The 14,114-nt window shown below is 41.8% G+C and overlaps 1 long non-coding RNA gene across 1 annotated transcript in view; it reads right to left on the bottom strand.

Annotated features, from left to right (window-relative positions):
• Positions 1-14,114, bottom strand: part of LOC310833672 — a 39,821-nt gene that overhangs the window by 16,310 nt on the left and 9,397 nt on the right. The gene's annotated exons all lie outside the window — the stretch shown is intronic.

Here is a 14,114-nt window from a genome sequence, read left to right as displayed (position 1 = left end):
TTGCTTACTTTATATCCCATCTATCCTTCAAAGAATATAATTATACAGTGCTACCTTGGGTTAAGAACTTAATTCAGTCTGGAGGTCTGTTCTTAACCTGAAACTGTTCTTAATCTGAGGTACCACTTTAGCTAATGGGGCCTCCTGCTGCTGCGCGATTTCTGTTCTCATCCTGAAGCAAAGTTCTTAACCCAAGGTACTATTTCTGGGTTAGCGGAGTCTGTAACCCGAGGTACCACTGTATCTTCTAAAAAACCAACTTCCACAATCAGCAACAAAAACACACACATAAAGGCAATCACCTGCTCTCAGGCTAACAAATTCAGAGTTGCCAGGGATAGGACTTTCAGCCATCCAAAGAGGGATGTATTTTCAATTTCTCATAAGAATTAATAATGAGGGAGAGAGACACACTTTACTAGGGAGGGCATTCTAGAAACAAAGAACCACCATTGAGGAAGACCCTGGCACATATCACCACCTCCTGGGCAACCCCAAGTGGCAGCCCCAACAGCAGGGCCTCCCCTGGGTCTCACTCCTTCCAGCAACCGTACTGCAGCATTCTGTACTAGCTACAGCTTCCGGATCAAGTGTGAGTGGTGTCCCGCATTGCACTCATCCAATGCATGGCCTGCTGTGGCCAAGCATTCCCAGTCCATGACTAGTAATAGCTGTCATACCAGTGACCCCCAACCTGCTCTTTTAGTGGGGAAGGGCAACCAGGATTAATTTCTCAGACATGGGAATCACTCACCCACAGTGCCCCCATCTTGCCAGGATTCAAGCTCAGCTTGCTTTCCTCATCCACCTCACAGCTGCATTAGCTAGTTAACACAGCTGCAGATCTTTAAAAGAGGTTACAAGTGGGAGAAGTGCGTTTGACTAACAACATAAGCCTATTCACAGGTGAAATCTATTGACTTCAGTGGGGAAGGGATGTCTCCCAGGTAAGTGGGGATAGGCCTGCAGGCTAAATTCACTCCTAACTTCCCAAGAGTTGTGAGTCATATTGAATTCAATACTTCTAAAGAGACATGATTTGGATTGTGCTGTAACACCATCACATGCAATGAATTCTTTTTATTATTGCATGCCACATATCTGACTTTCACAACAAAAGACTTTAAACCATACACATAATTAAATGTGTGCAACGTGATTTCTTGCCAAATTATTATATACAAATCAAATTAAATCTATGCATTCTTTAATTTGTAGGTTCCTGTTTTCTTTTATTGTTTTATACAACTGGAATACTCTTTTTTGTGTTTAATTTTATTTTTCAGTAAACCCATATTTGCTTTGTTGTCTGATAACTGAAGACATGCCCTTTTGCAGAAGAATAACCTGGAGCCACATTTAAGGAAAGGGGTCAGATTGCTACTCCCACTCTCATTTAAAACGACTAATTTTTGGCTTAATTTTAACTACAAAGCCACCAATGTTCTTAGGTTAAAGGCTGCATACAATGATGGCACACACAGCTCAAAGTGTGTTGAATTGCAAATAACATCTTTGTTGACTGGGAATTCTTACCTATTGGGACTGACATACCTAATAATGAGATGGTTGAGCTGTATCCCAGCTACGCAGTGCCACTATGATTCTACATGTCGGCTGGTGTTTTTCCTCACCTCCACCCCTGGTTAGTTACTAGAATAGTGGTGGGAGTGCTAATGTACAGCTAGCTCCAGCAAGTGCCTTACTTAAACATTTGGTCTAAAATTTGCTTCTTGGAATACTAACTGCTTCATGCATAGCCACGGCTGTTGTTAGGCATTGAAAGTAGAATGTGTGCATGCACACCCACACCCCTTAGACGCTACAGCAAGATTCTCTTGCAAAGTGGCATAAGACGTAAGATTTGAGGCTGCAACTGGGCACCTGGCAGAATATGCATCTCTAACCTACAGTGGTGAAGTTGTGGAAACCAAGGGGAAACCAAGGAGAGGTGGTGATATTGGCGGGTGGTGAATATTTCTGTGGGGAAACAGTTAGGGCTGTTCCAGACCCTGAGATCTCCCTCTGCCACCACATTTTTTGCCACAGAAGTTTTTCTTATTAAGTGTGTATTGATATGGTTTGACGGATATCAAAAAAGTCCGCACACCCACACCCACTTTTTAAATAGCACCTGATAATACATGATAGAGATAAAATGAATTGAGATTAAAATAACAGAGTCTGGACCTGGAGAGCTGCACAGGAAAACTCAGGCCCTATCTATCTTTGAATAGACAAAAGAATCAGCTGCGATTGAAGGTTATGACTTTGCTTTTCATCTTAGAGTGACTCGGGCTCTTTTTGGCTAAAGTGCTTTCCCCTCTCTTAGAAGCCATTAATATTCCTGACAAAGATGTCAAATCCTTCAGTGCGCATGTTTGACATTTCTCATGCCAGTCCAAGCTCACCAAGTGCTTTTTTTCACTTCTGTCATTTCTGAGCACTATCAATGCTGTGTCAAGGTGTTGTCACAATGGCTATTACACAACGGTGACCGTATATGATACTATGCTTTCTTTACGGACACCTGTTTTAAACTGGTGAAATTATCAAGAATTTTAAAGTTTGATTCTATAGCTTTATAAACTGCTGAGATGTTTCCTTGCAATTGAGTGCTGGATAAACAATTTCAAGAAGTTTCTTCTTAATCTCAAAATTGTATAGTCAGGGAAATGGGCCTTGAACATCCAGCTGTTTTTAGCCTTAGAGCCAGTGTACAGTTTAAAATGATTTCTTTGTTTAAATATATATATATCAGAGAAGGAAACAGTTGTTACCCATTTAGAAACTGTGAAGGATAGTTATTCTAACTCCTCTCTGCTGTTGGACAATATAAATGAAGTGTTCTAATGGGTAACTCGTCAAGGTTAATGCAGATGATGTGGCAATGCCTCTTGTTTTTCTTGAATTGATGGGATTTAGGTGCCGATGGGAACTTTTTTTTATTAAGCTGTGTGGCTGGTGGGAGTCATGGCTGGAATAATGGACATCCCTGTGTGCTGTCATCCTGATATCTGTCTGTCTTCAGACTAAGTGAAATTTCATCCCTGATACCACTCCATGTAGTAAAAATGCATGCCAAACACACGTGTGGTCATGATCTCACATGACTGCTTCATTGTGTGATGAAGCCTCGTGCTCTCAAAATATGTGCAGCACATGTACACACACACACACACACTTTCCATGGGGACAGGAACCCTAGCTGACAAGGCTCGCATCCACAACATACACTTGAAGTGCATTTAAAGCACACATGTTCCTCCACTGAATCCTGGGAACTGTAGCTTCTTAAGGGTGCTAGGAATCATAACTACCATGTATTATCAGGCATAACGTGCAGTTTAAACTACTTCTGAGAATGCTGCTAAACTTATTAATACATTGTCTGGTATTGGACACTGAAGGGCCCCAAAAGCATTTCTTAAAACAGAGCAATAGGCAACAAAATGACAAATGAGGTTCAGTGTGAAAGTCTAAAATCATCACTTGTAAAAGTAGTTCAGGGTAGAAGTACTGAAACATGATTCACAGTGGCGCAAAATAAATAAATAAATCCTAAATTCACACATAAACAGATGGGATCTGAACATGCAGTCAGCAACCAAGAAAGAAATCATAGGGTGGTGATGGATACAGGTAAGTGAAAAGCATTAACTCAGTGTATGGTGGCAATGGAAAAGATAAATTGCATGCTAGAGATTGAAAACAATAAAACCAGTATCATAATTCTTTGGAATACCACCTAGTGTTCTGGTCAACCCATCTCAGAAGGATATTGTGGTGCTTGACACACACTCCTAGGATTCATCGGAGAGCATTTTTAAATGTGCCTTGGAAATTCAGCCTTTATAATGAAGGCCTCCTAAGATGTTTTTTTTTTTAATTGATGTTGTGTGTTAACTATTTTATTTTGGTGGTAAGTATTTATATTTTGGTTTTAACATCTTCTGTAATCTACTTGGGTATCATGTACATCAAGTCACATAAAGTAGTATTAATAAATAAATAACTACCCCCAGGGTAGTGGTGGAAAACACACAATGGGACAGCTTTGGATCTACGAGACAAAAGGCCTAGGACCATATACACCTCATGACAACCTGAAGCCATATGAGGAAGGGCCATAGTTCAGTGGCCGAGCACATGTAAAAGGTCCCGAGTTCCATCACGGTGCCTCTGGGAAAGGCTCTTGTCGGACACTGTGAAGGACCAATTGTCTGACTTGGGACAAGGCAGCTTCCTATTGTTGCTGACCATCCAAATCCCTGCCAAGCCACGCAGAGGCTGTCATAGTTTTAATAAATGTGATTTATTCACATATTTACACCTAAGTTTAGATGAAGGGAGTTCAGATCTTACAGCATGGTTATCTCAAGAGAGAATTGTTGCCCCCAGCAGTGCAGAACTAGAGTCCAAAGTATCTCTCCCAGTCTGCCTTCAGCCAGCATGCCCAAGATGGATCTCTGTCTTTTTTCTCCTATTCCAAGCCTTGCGCCAAAGGCCCCAACTTCTTCCGGTGACATCATACCCAGTTACTCTGGCAACCTTCCAACCCCTCAGTCTCTGTTCACACCTCAGGGCAGGTGGGAAGCACAGTTCTCTTGCACTGCCAGTAGCCCTAATGGCCTTGTATTGTTTCTTAATGGCCCTAGCTTGGCCAGGTTGGTTTTGCATAGGCTAGCTCAAGAATTCCTCTGCAGCTGGTATTTCCCCCTTCATATCCCAAATAACCAAAATCCTACCATCTATCAATTTCTAGGGTTTAGGGGAGTTCCCCCCTAACCCCATGTTTATATATTTCTAACCTTACCCCCCACTGGAACCAATGGGGAAGGTGTTTTTTTTAAAAAAAGATAACCATGCGTAAGAAGATGGTTAAGTCCACAACATAGGAGTGTGTGTGCATGTGCGCGCACACACACACACCGTCCCGTACATCCTATTTGACTACCTAATCCATTTGCAAGAACTCTGGCAAATGTCTGCTTTCATACACCACACAGCCTTTTAACAACTGGATTTAATATCATTACTTAATCAAACAAGCAACTCACGAAACCAACTCTCTCCTTCCATCCTCCCCCAGTTCATTTAGCTGTTGCTGAAACTTAACCTACTGGACTGAGAAAATGAATGCATGACCTGAAATCCCAGTAAATCTACTCTCAGTGGCTTCAGTGAGACCACTTTGCATGAGGGATTGTAGGAATATGTCACTTTCCACCAATGCCCATCAAAGCATCATTCCCTTGTACCATACTTGCTTGCTTCTCCCCATTTTTTTAAGTGCAAAAGCTCACTTACTTAAGGGATTAGTATGCCTTTGAAGGACTTTCTTTCACACAGAGGGATCAGGGGAAGATGAAACAGGTAGACTTTTAAAAGACGCTGCTCATCCTTAAGCTTCTGTCAGTTTCAGCTCCATTATCTCTTTGGTAAACATCTCCTGCTGATGTCTTTTTCCACTGACAGCTGTTTCCCCCTGTCTCGAACACAAAATATTATACAAGCTCTGCAATATTTCAAGGCTGTATTTTTCTGCCCCAGCTTCTAAAAATAATAAAAACCTGTGGGCATGGCCTGGTCAAAGGTGAGCAGTTTCAAGTCTCTCTCATTTAGTGGGGAACTTACATTTCTTTTAACAAAAATTATATTCTACTTAATAATTTAAATAAACTTCTAAGTGGTTTATACATAAAATATAAAACATTCATTTAAAAAGATACCAATAAAGTCAATAGACAAGTAGATGTAACAGAAGTATCAACCTTTTGAAAGCATATACTGAATCCACCCATTAACATCAGCAGGGCTTAAACTATCTCTCTTGTTCAGGTATCAATGGTTTCCTTCAGGTATCAATCAGGTTTCCTCCTCTACTTCCATGTGCTATACCAGTATGACTTAGCTGAAAGTGGGGCATTTTTGGAGGGGGAGACTTTACAAATAACGGAAAAGATGTTTGTTGGATCAATGCCAATGAAGCAATTTTATATATCTAGTGTGTATTTTGATTAGGGGGCTGAAGCCTTAATCCGGCCTTCTGAAATAGATGGCCACTGAAACTCTTATTGTAAAAGGTAAAGGGAACCCTGACCATTAAGTCCAGTCGTGACCGACTCTGGGGTTGCAGCGCTCATCTCGCTTTATTGGCCGAGGGAGCCAGCGTACAGCTTCCGGGTCATGTGGCCAGCATGACCTAAGCCGCTTCTGGCGAACCAGAGCAGCACACAGAAACGCCGTTTACCTTTCCACTTGTACTTCTACTTGTACTTTGACATGCTTTTGAACTGCTAGGTTGGAGCAGGAGCAGGAACCGAGCAATGAGAGCTCACCCCGTCGCGGGGATTCAAACCGCTGACCTACTGATTGGCAAGTCCTAGGCTCTGTGGTTTAACCCACAGCGCCACCCGCGTCCCCTTGTTGACCAAGCTGCAATTGGCAGGTGGGAGGCAGTAGAGAAGTTTGCCTATGGCACAGAGCAGGAAGAAGGAAAGGTGTTAAAGGTGTTGCCTAGGATATGTTCTCCTTTCCTGTGCTGAGTCTGGAGTATAGCCCTGTATCACATGGGCAATCTGCAGCCCCAGGGCCTGGCTGGAAACTAGCAAGCATTCCTTCATGTTGAGGCAAACTTGTGTAGCAGAGAGGTGGATCATCAAGACTCCAAAAGAAATGGAAAACAAGTACAATGAGCCTGGAGGAACATTTTACACCACACAACCCACTACCATCTCACGCTTTTTCTTTTTTTTGGGGGGGGGGGTTGGTGATATATCAGCCCAGCGACAATTACAACACTGCTGTATTTCATTACTCCAATCTAGCTGTAGTTGTGCACAGCTAGATAACATGCAATCAGTACTAACCTGGGGGGGGGGGATGTTGCATGTATTTACCTGCATTAAAAGATGCATCTTGGCAGGCCTGTGTGGCCGTGATGAATTTCCTAATGCATCAAGGAGAGATATGGAAAGAGGTGGAAAGGAAAGATGGTGCCCCAAAGCAGTCGCAAACAAGTGCACAGAGGTAGAGTGGGCATTAATGCAACATTTTCTTCTTTATTGGCAAGATGGGAAGTAAAGGATAAAGCCGAGAGAGAGAAGGATGGAGAGATGAGGGAATAAATTATTTAGCATTATAAACTTGTACTTTTTAATTGTAAGCAAGGATGTATTGGGAGCAGGAAATGATGAAAGTAATGTCAATCGGAATGTCAACATTTTTAAAAAATAATGTACGGTAAGTGTGCATTGAACTCAAATGAGGGGGAGAATTCCACTCTTCAAGACCCTCGTTTTCAGATTCACATTGATAGACAGCTGCCGTGTTTGCTTCCTGAAGTGTACATTTGCATGCACATATAGGGCAACTTCAAAGCGAGAAGAATTTCAGGATAAAACAAATAGCACTAAATGCGGGGAATTGTAGGCAAATGGTGGTAGTATTTGAACAGCTTCCTTGCATTTACAGAACCAAATTAGATCGAATAAAATAGCTAAGCATAGCAAATGTACTGTTCCTGGGGAAGTTGAGAATATTTGCCTGCTTTCAAATTGCATCATTTTATTTTTATAGAACTCCCCAGAAAGCTTAACCACATAATGTTGAAAGGACGGGGGTTTTTTCTTGGTAAGGAAATTGTATACAAAGGCTTTCTCTTGCCTTAGCCTCTGCTATCCAAATATGTGGATACTTGAGTTCACTTATCTTTTCCATTATGGCTTCCAATGTATCCGGCCATTCCCCCTCTTGCCTCACAATAGAAAGTGTTTTAAGTTGTAAGACTCCAATTGAGAAGACGGATAGCAGTCAGCTGGAGTTAAGCGTTTTAACTGCGAACAGGCACGCAGCTCAACCTCAAATGACAAACCAGCTCAAAATCAGATAGTCTAAGAAGTTGTGTGCAAAACGTTTCAATAAGCTCTTGTAAATGGCCATCAAAATGGCTTTGATTTGGATACTAAAAATGAAATCCTATATGAATCTACTCCGCAGTAAGCTCTGTTGAGTTCAATGGGACTTAGTCCCAGGTAAGTGTGTATAGGATTGTATTTTTAGGATAGGGGTTAACTTAAAGGAAGACCATGGAAGGAAAGTTTGCTGTCCCTTTCTCCCCACAGCAGATACCTGCACTACCAAGAAGCTTCTCCAGGAGCCAGGAGGTCATGGGACCCTTCTGAATAATGTGGGGTGAAACACAGGTGGTGCTGAGAGTGGTAGCAATTGCATCAAGAACCTAAGAGCCCTGATGTGGATGAGGCCAGAGAACCTTTTAATCCAGCATCCTTTTCTCACAATGGGAATCCAATTGTGTATGGGAAACCTGCAAGCCAGGATCTGAGTGTAACCACACCTGGTATCAAGACATACTGGCTTCAACAGTAGAAGAAGGGCAAAGCCATCCATATACCAGCCCTAGTTGGTAGCCATGAAGTTGCTTCTTCAGCTAATGTACTGCACAATCCTATGCCTTGCTATTCGAGTGTAAGCAGTGCTTGGTTTCTAGAAAAATAGGTGCCAGTACTCACCGTGAAGTTGTTACAGTAAGTGCCACACATTTTAACACACACACACACACAAATAGGCACTGGTACTGCGTACCCTTGAGTACCCCCTGTAAAATGCACTAGCTGTAAGTCCTATTGAGGTCAATGAGATTTACTTCCAAGTAACAGTATATTGGGTTGTAGCATTAGGTGTCAACCAGACCACTCAGCAAAAGCAATATTTCCAGCCTTCTGTAAAACGGAAATACGGTAATCATGTTTTCATCGTTCAGTGTGAGGATGATTAAGTAATTGTTGCAAGGTACCTACACGTTGAAAGATATGTAATAACAACAACAAATGCAATGGGGTGGTGGAAGAGATCAACTTTTCTTCCTCCTGATTTGTCAGAATAAATTTGCTCCAAAAGTCAGTTGGGGTGTATTCAATCCTTCCTTGGTAGATCTGCTGGATTCCATCTGGTTTTTTTTCCTAAATGCCCCTCCAAGTGTTGCAATAAGTCTTGCCTCTTGCAGAGTTCGAGGAGCCCAGAAGAAGGTGGGTCCATCGAACCACCGACCTCTACACACTTCTAGAGAAACAACAAAGCAGCAAAATGGCAGCAAGCCAAGCCAGCATTCAAGCCTCGGCTTGCATAAGGAACATTAGAAATTAAAATATATTCAGGGCAAGAGTCAAATGGATCTGCAGAAATGTTCCTTTCCCCAAGAGATGGCAGTCACTCAGATGGTGAGAGATACACCAAATGTTCAGCACTGAAATTCTAGTATCTTGTATTCAGTGGCAGCTGTCCTTGACATAACAGATCAATGATTGCTACAAATCATATGTAGGGAATATTCCTTCCCTATGAGGAATAAAATAGGCCAGAACTTACAAACCTAGGTATGCAGAATAGAGTATGGAAGAGCATGACAACGAACCTCGGACATTCGTGCATATAACATGTTGTTTAATCTGCCATTCATATGCCCACACAAAATTTACTTTTTTTTTAGACCAGAGAAAATGCACAGGTGAGATATACGGTATGTACGTAAGTAGCCAGTAGCAGAACTTGTGCTGTGGAGCTGTGGAGATGTCGAGCTCCAAGCTTGCTGTCAATTATCTTCAAGAGGCCAAAGCAGAAGAGAAATTACTAAGCATTCTTTTGCAGAACTGCTCTGTTATTCCCCCCACCCCAGAGTGCCGCAGAAGAAATAGAAGCTAAGTCGTTTATATGCAGCAGTGCTGATGACAACTAAATTTAATTAATCTGAAACTTTAATTAAGTTTATATGAAACAGTAAAAATGGAGGTAATGAAATATTGTTTGGTCCCTTGATTTGTTTGATTTCATTTTATTGATTTGCATGCAGTGATTTATAGGGAATCAGCAGTTCTGGCAAGAAGCTGTACAATAAATCAAAGCTGGATGAGGCAAACGGGAAGTTAATATAACATTAAATAATTGGAAATGTTTCTCATTCTATAAAAAATAGGGCACAAGGATGCTGAAGCATGTGACAAAGTGGGTCTTCCATCATGCTGCTACCAGTATGTTACTACATTATCGGAGCAAAAATGTTGATGTTTTCAACACATTACAGAGCAGCGCAAATGTGTTCTGGTGTGATATGTAGCAGGAGGAAAGCACCTTTGTCAAGCAGAAGCCTGTGGTTCAAAACAGTGAAATGTGACTCATGTTACTAATCCTTCTACCCTAGACCTAAGCAACAACAAATTGGGTATTATGTAAGATTATCACCCTGACTTTCAGCACATTTAATTGTATAAGTCCATTTCTGGTGTCAGATGAGAAGAAGCCCCTTGGAATAATAATTGGGGAAATGGCATCCGCTCTGGATAGTTCTCTTATTTTGGATTGACTTGTTTGTCTGGGTCAAAAAACAGTTTAAAAATAATCAGCCACAATGAATGTGGCAAATGTATGGGATAAATATTTTAAATTAGAGGTGTGAATGTCCTATTTTGGCAAGAGGGCCATGGTAAGGTGTTGGAGACGAAGGGGGATTGCAGTCTGTTTAATTGGAGGGTGAGCCTGCAATGTTCTAACAAGCAAGATGCTGCTATTGAAAATACCTGTTCTGTGATTTGTTCTCCCCCTTTACTTGTAACACCTGGTAATCTAGCTGTGTGATGTGATACCATCACTATACTGTGAGTTTCTCCACCCCTTTGAAGGAAACTCAAAATGTGATGGCATTTGATTGCATAGTGATTTCTTCCCGACATTACAAAGGGGCGCCATTTATAGTGTCATCCCCGAACCTGTTTTTCAGGCTTTTGTTTCTGCATGCATTTTTCAAGGTGACATTTAGGGTAATTCCCATGTTCGCAGAGGAAGAAGCTACAGCACGATTCCTCAGTGTGTGACCATGGATTTCCACTCCTATTCAGTTCCTACAACAGGCAGAAGTCAAGTTGTAGAGTTCCCAAGCCACAAAAAGTAACATTGGAATGGTCCTTAAATGTGTCAGATTGTTCGAAAACTGCTCCCCAGACTGCTTCCTTCCCTCGGTCATGGCCGTGCCCCTGCTTTCACTGTGAGAGAATGAAAACAGTAGAACCAAACCTAGCTGTGATGCCTCTGAAGCCATAACACTGAATCATACTCATCAAAGTGCTTAGGGCTACAGATGCAAAAGCCAAGCATTCACCTTATATCAAAGGCATTCAGCTGGCAGGTGAATCAATATCCTTTCTAGAGGCTGCGCTGCAGATGAATCAACACTTTACCTTCATCTTAGCCATGTGAAAATATTGCCGGTTATCGCTTTCAGTGCACTCCCTATGTAATTATTGACCTTCACCCCTATTTTATTGGCCCAACCCTTCTTCTAAAAATAGCTGAAGTGACCACTAACTCAACTTTAATGTGTTTTGACAGCAGGTTTGTTGACTGAAATTAATCAATGATCACAAACTACCCATTAGTAATTTTCTTTGATTTGGTGGTTTATTTGGAAGTAAAAACCAGCATCAACACTGACTTCAGGGCTAGAATAACAGGTTGAAATTGAAAAAGACATCCTGGGTCAGATAAACATGCATGAAGGTACAGCTGTAGCTAGAGATACACAGCAAACTGGTTTTGATTTCAGGGAGAACACCTTCATCCACCTGAACATGAAATGTGAAGCTGTATTGACTTGGTTAACAATCCTGGTTTCTGTCTGTATATTTCCTCAGTGTTTCCTATGGCATATACCAGTAAGTATCTCGTTACCTGGAAAGTTGATATTGCCTATTAGCCATGATGATCACTGCAGATGGTGACAGCAGTCACGAAATTAAAAGACGCCTGCTCCTTGGGAGAAAAGCGATGACAAACCTAGACAGCATCTTAAAAAGCAGAGACATCACCTTGCCAACAAAGGTCCGAATAGTTAAAGCTATGGTTCTCCCAGTAGTGACGTATGGAAGTGAGAGCTGGACCATAAAGAAGGCTGATCGCCGAAGAATTGATGCTTTTGAATTATGGTGCTGGAGGAGACTCTTGAGAGTCCCATGGACTGCAAGAAGATCAAACCTATCCATTCAGAAGGAAATCAGCCCTGAGTGCTCACTGGAAGGACAGATCCTGAAGCTGAGGCTCCAATACTTTGGCCACCTCATGAGAAGAGAAGACTCTCTGGAAAAGACCCTGATGTTGGGAAAGATAGAGGGCACAAGGAGAAGGGGATGACAGAGGATGAGATGGTTGGACAGTGTTCTCGAAGCTACCAGCATGAGTTTGACCAAACTGCGGGAGGCAGTGGAAGACAGGAGTGCCTGGCATGCTCTGGTCCACGACTAAATGACTAAACAACAACAACAACAAATTAGCCATGATGACTATGGTTGAAGGCAGTAACCCTTCTTGATAGCAGTTGCTGGAAGCCACAGTGAATGGGTGAATGCTTTGTGTTCAGGTCCTGCTTGCAGGTCCTCACAGACATATTGTTGACCAAAGTGAGGATAGGATGCTGGACTAGTTCGACCATTGGCCTGATCCAGTAGGTACTTCTTATATTATATTCTTATGATTGGCAGTAGCTTCCCAGCACAGGTCTTTATCATCACCTGACACTATACCCCTTTTAATTTTATTTTCCTAATTTTGGGGGGCTGGAGATATCACGGATGGAACCTGGGACCTTCTGCCTGCCATGCATAGGCTCTATCTGTGAGATATGGCCCTTCGTTATAGTCTTCCCAAGAGAAGCTACATTGGAAGTTTAATTAAATACTAGCATTACAGTGTCACTGATTCCTACTAATCATCCATATGTGCATGTTATAACTGAGTTAGGAATTATAAGCCATGAATATTCCACTGAGAATTAAAGGGGAATGAAGAACAGAGAACAAAATAGGGTGTTTCCCCTTTTTCTTCCAGCCCTCTGCCTGCATACAGGCTTCTGATGAAACCCCAGAGGATTTGCAAGTTCAGTAGCAGCAAATGCTGTTGTTTTCTTCACCATCTCGCTCATTTAAGATACTCCCTCAAGCAGTTAATAGTGTGTGTTTGTTTTGATGATTAACGTTTATGCCATTTAAATTATTTGGTTGGCAGGTAAAAGCTGCTGTCTTTGTGCACTCAAGAGTGCAAAGGCAATAGTACAAATCAAATGAGATGTGGAAAAAGTTTATCTTTTGTTTTGCGAAAATGTTCATTAGCAATGGCTGGATTCCTTTTGTACTTTAATAGAATTTCCTACTCGGTTTTCAAAATGAAATGTAAAACTTTCTTTGCCATTGAAGAAAATAGCACCTCAACCTAGCAGACCCTGCATTTAAAATGTACCTCCCATAACACAGATATTATCATAACATAAACAATGCAAAATATGGAAATGATGGGGTGAGGCCTAAACGGCCTCAGTCCTGTATACCTGAAGGAGTGTCTCCACCCCCATCGTTCAGCCCAGACACTGAGGTCCTGCACTGAGGGCCTTCTGGCGGTTCCCTCATTGCAAGAAGTGAGGTTACAGGGAACCAGACAGAGGGCCTTCTCGGCAGTGGCGCCCGCCCTGTGGAACACCCTCCCTTCAGATGTGAAGGAAATAAGCAGCTATCTTCTCTTTAAAAGACATCTGAAGGCAGCCCTGTTTAGGGAAGTTTTTAATATTTAATGCTGTATTGTTTTTAACATTTGATTGGAAGCCTCCCAGAGTGGCTGGGGAAACTCAGCCAGATGGGCGGGGTATAAATAATAATAATAATAATAATAATAATAATAATAATAATAATACTATATTATTATTATTATTATTATTATTATTATTATTATTATTATTATTATTATTATTATTCATGACCAGGAACCAAACGTGGCCCTCCAGATCTCTCTGTCCAACCCTTGGGCACATCCCTCACCAGGACCTTGCTTCACACTGGCCGTACATGTTTTGGCTTAGCTGGAATGTGTCCTTGAACGCTGATGATGACTTTTGCCAGGCTGGAGATTAGAGAGGGATATTTGTGTGCAGGCACTAGTCTCCTGTACAAGATTAAAATCTTATATTCCCTGCCCCATCCACTTTTGGCTTCATCCACCGCTTCCACATGGCACATTGCCCAGTAGGGAATGGAGCCCTGAGGCTGAAAATGAAAGCT

Source organism: Podarcis gaigeae, assembly GCF_964106915.1.
Source record: "Podarcis gaigeae genome assembly, chromosome: 1".
Classification (NCBI taxonomy): domain Eukaryota; kingdom Metazoa; phylum Chordata; class Lepidosauria; order Squamata; family Lacertidae; genus Podarcis; species Podarcis gaigeae.
The sequence above is the reverse complement of the archived record's forward strand: the minus strand, read 5'-3'. Positions and strand labels throughout refer to the sequence as shown.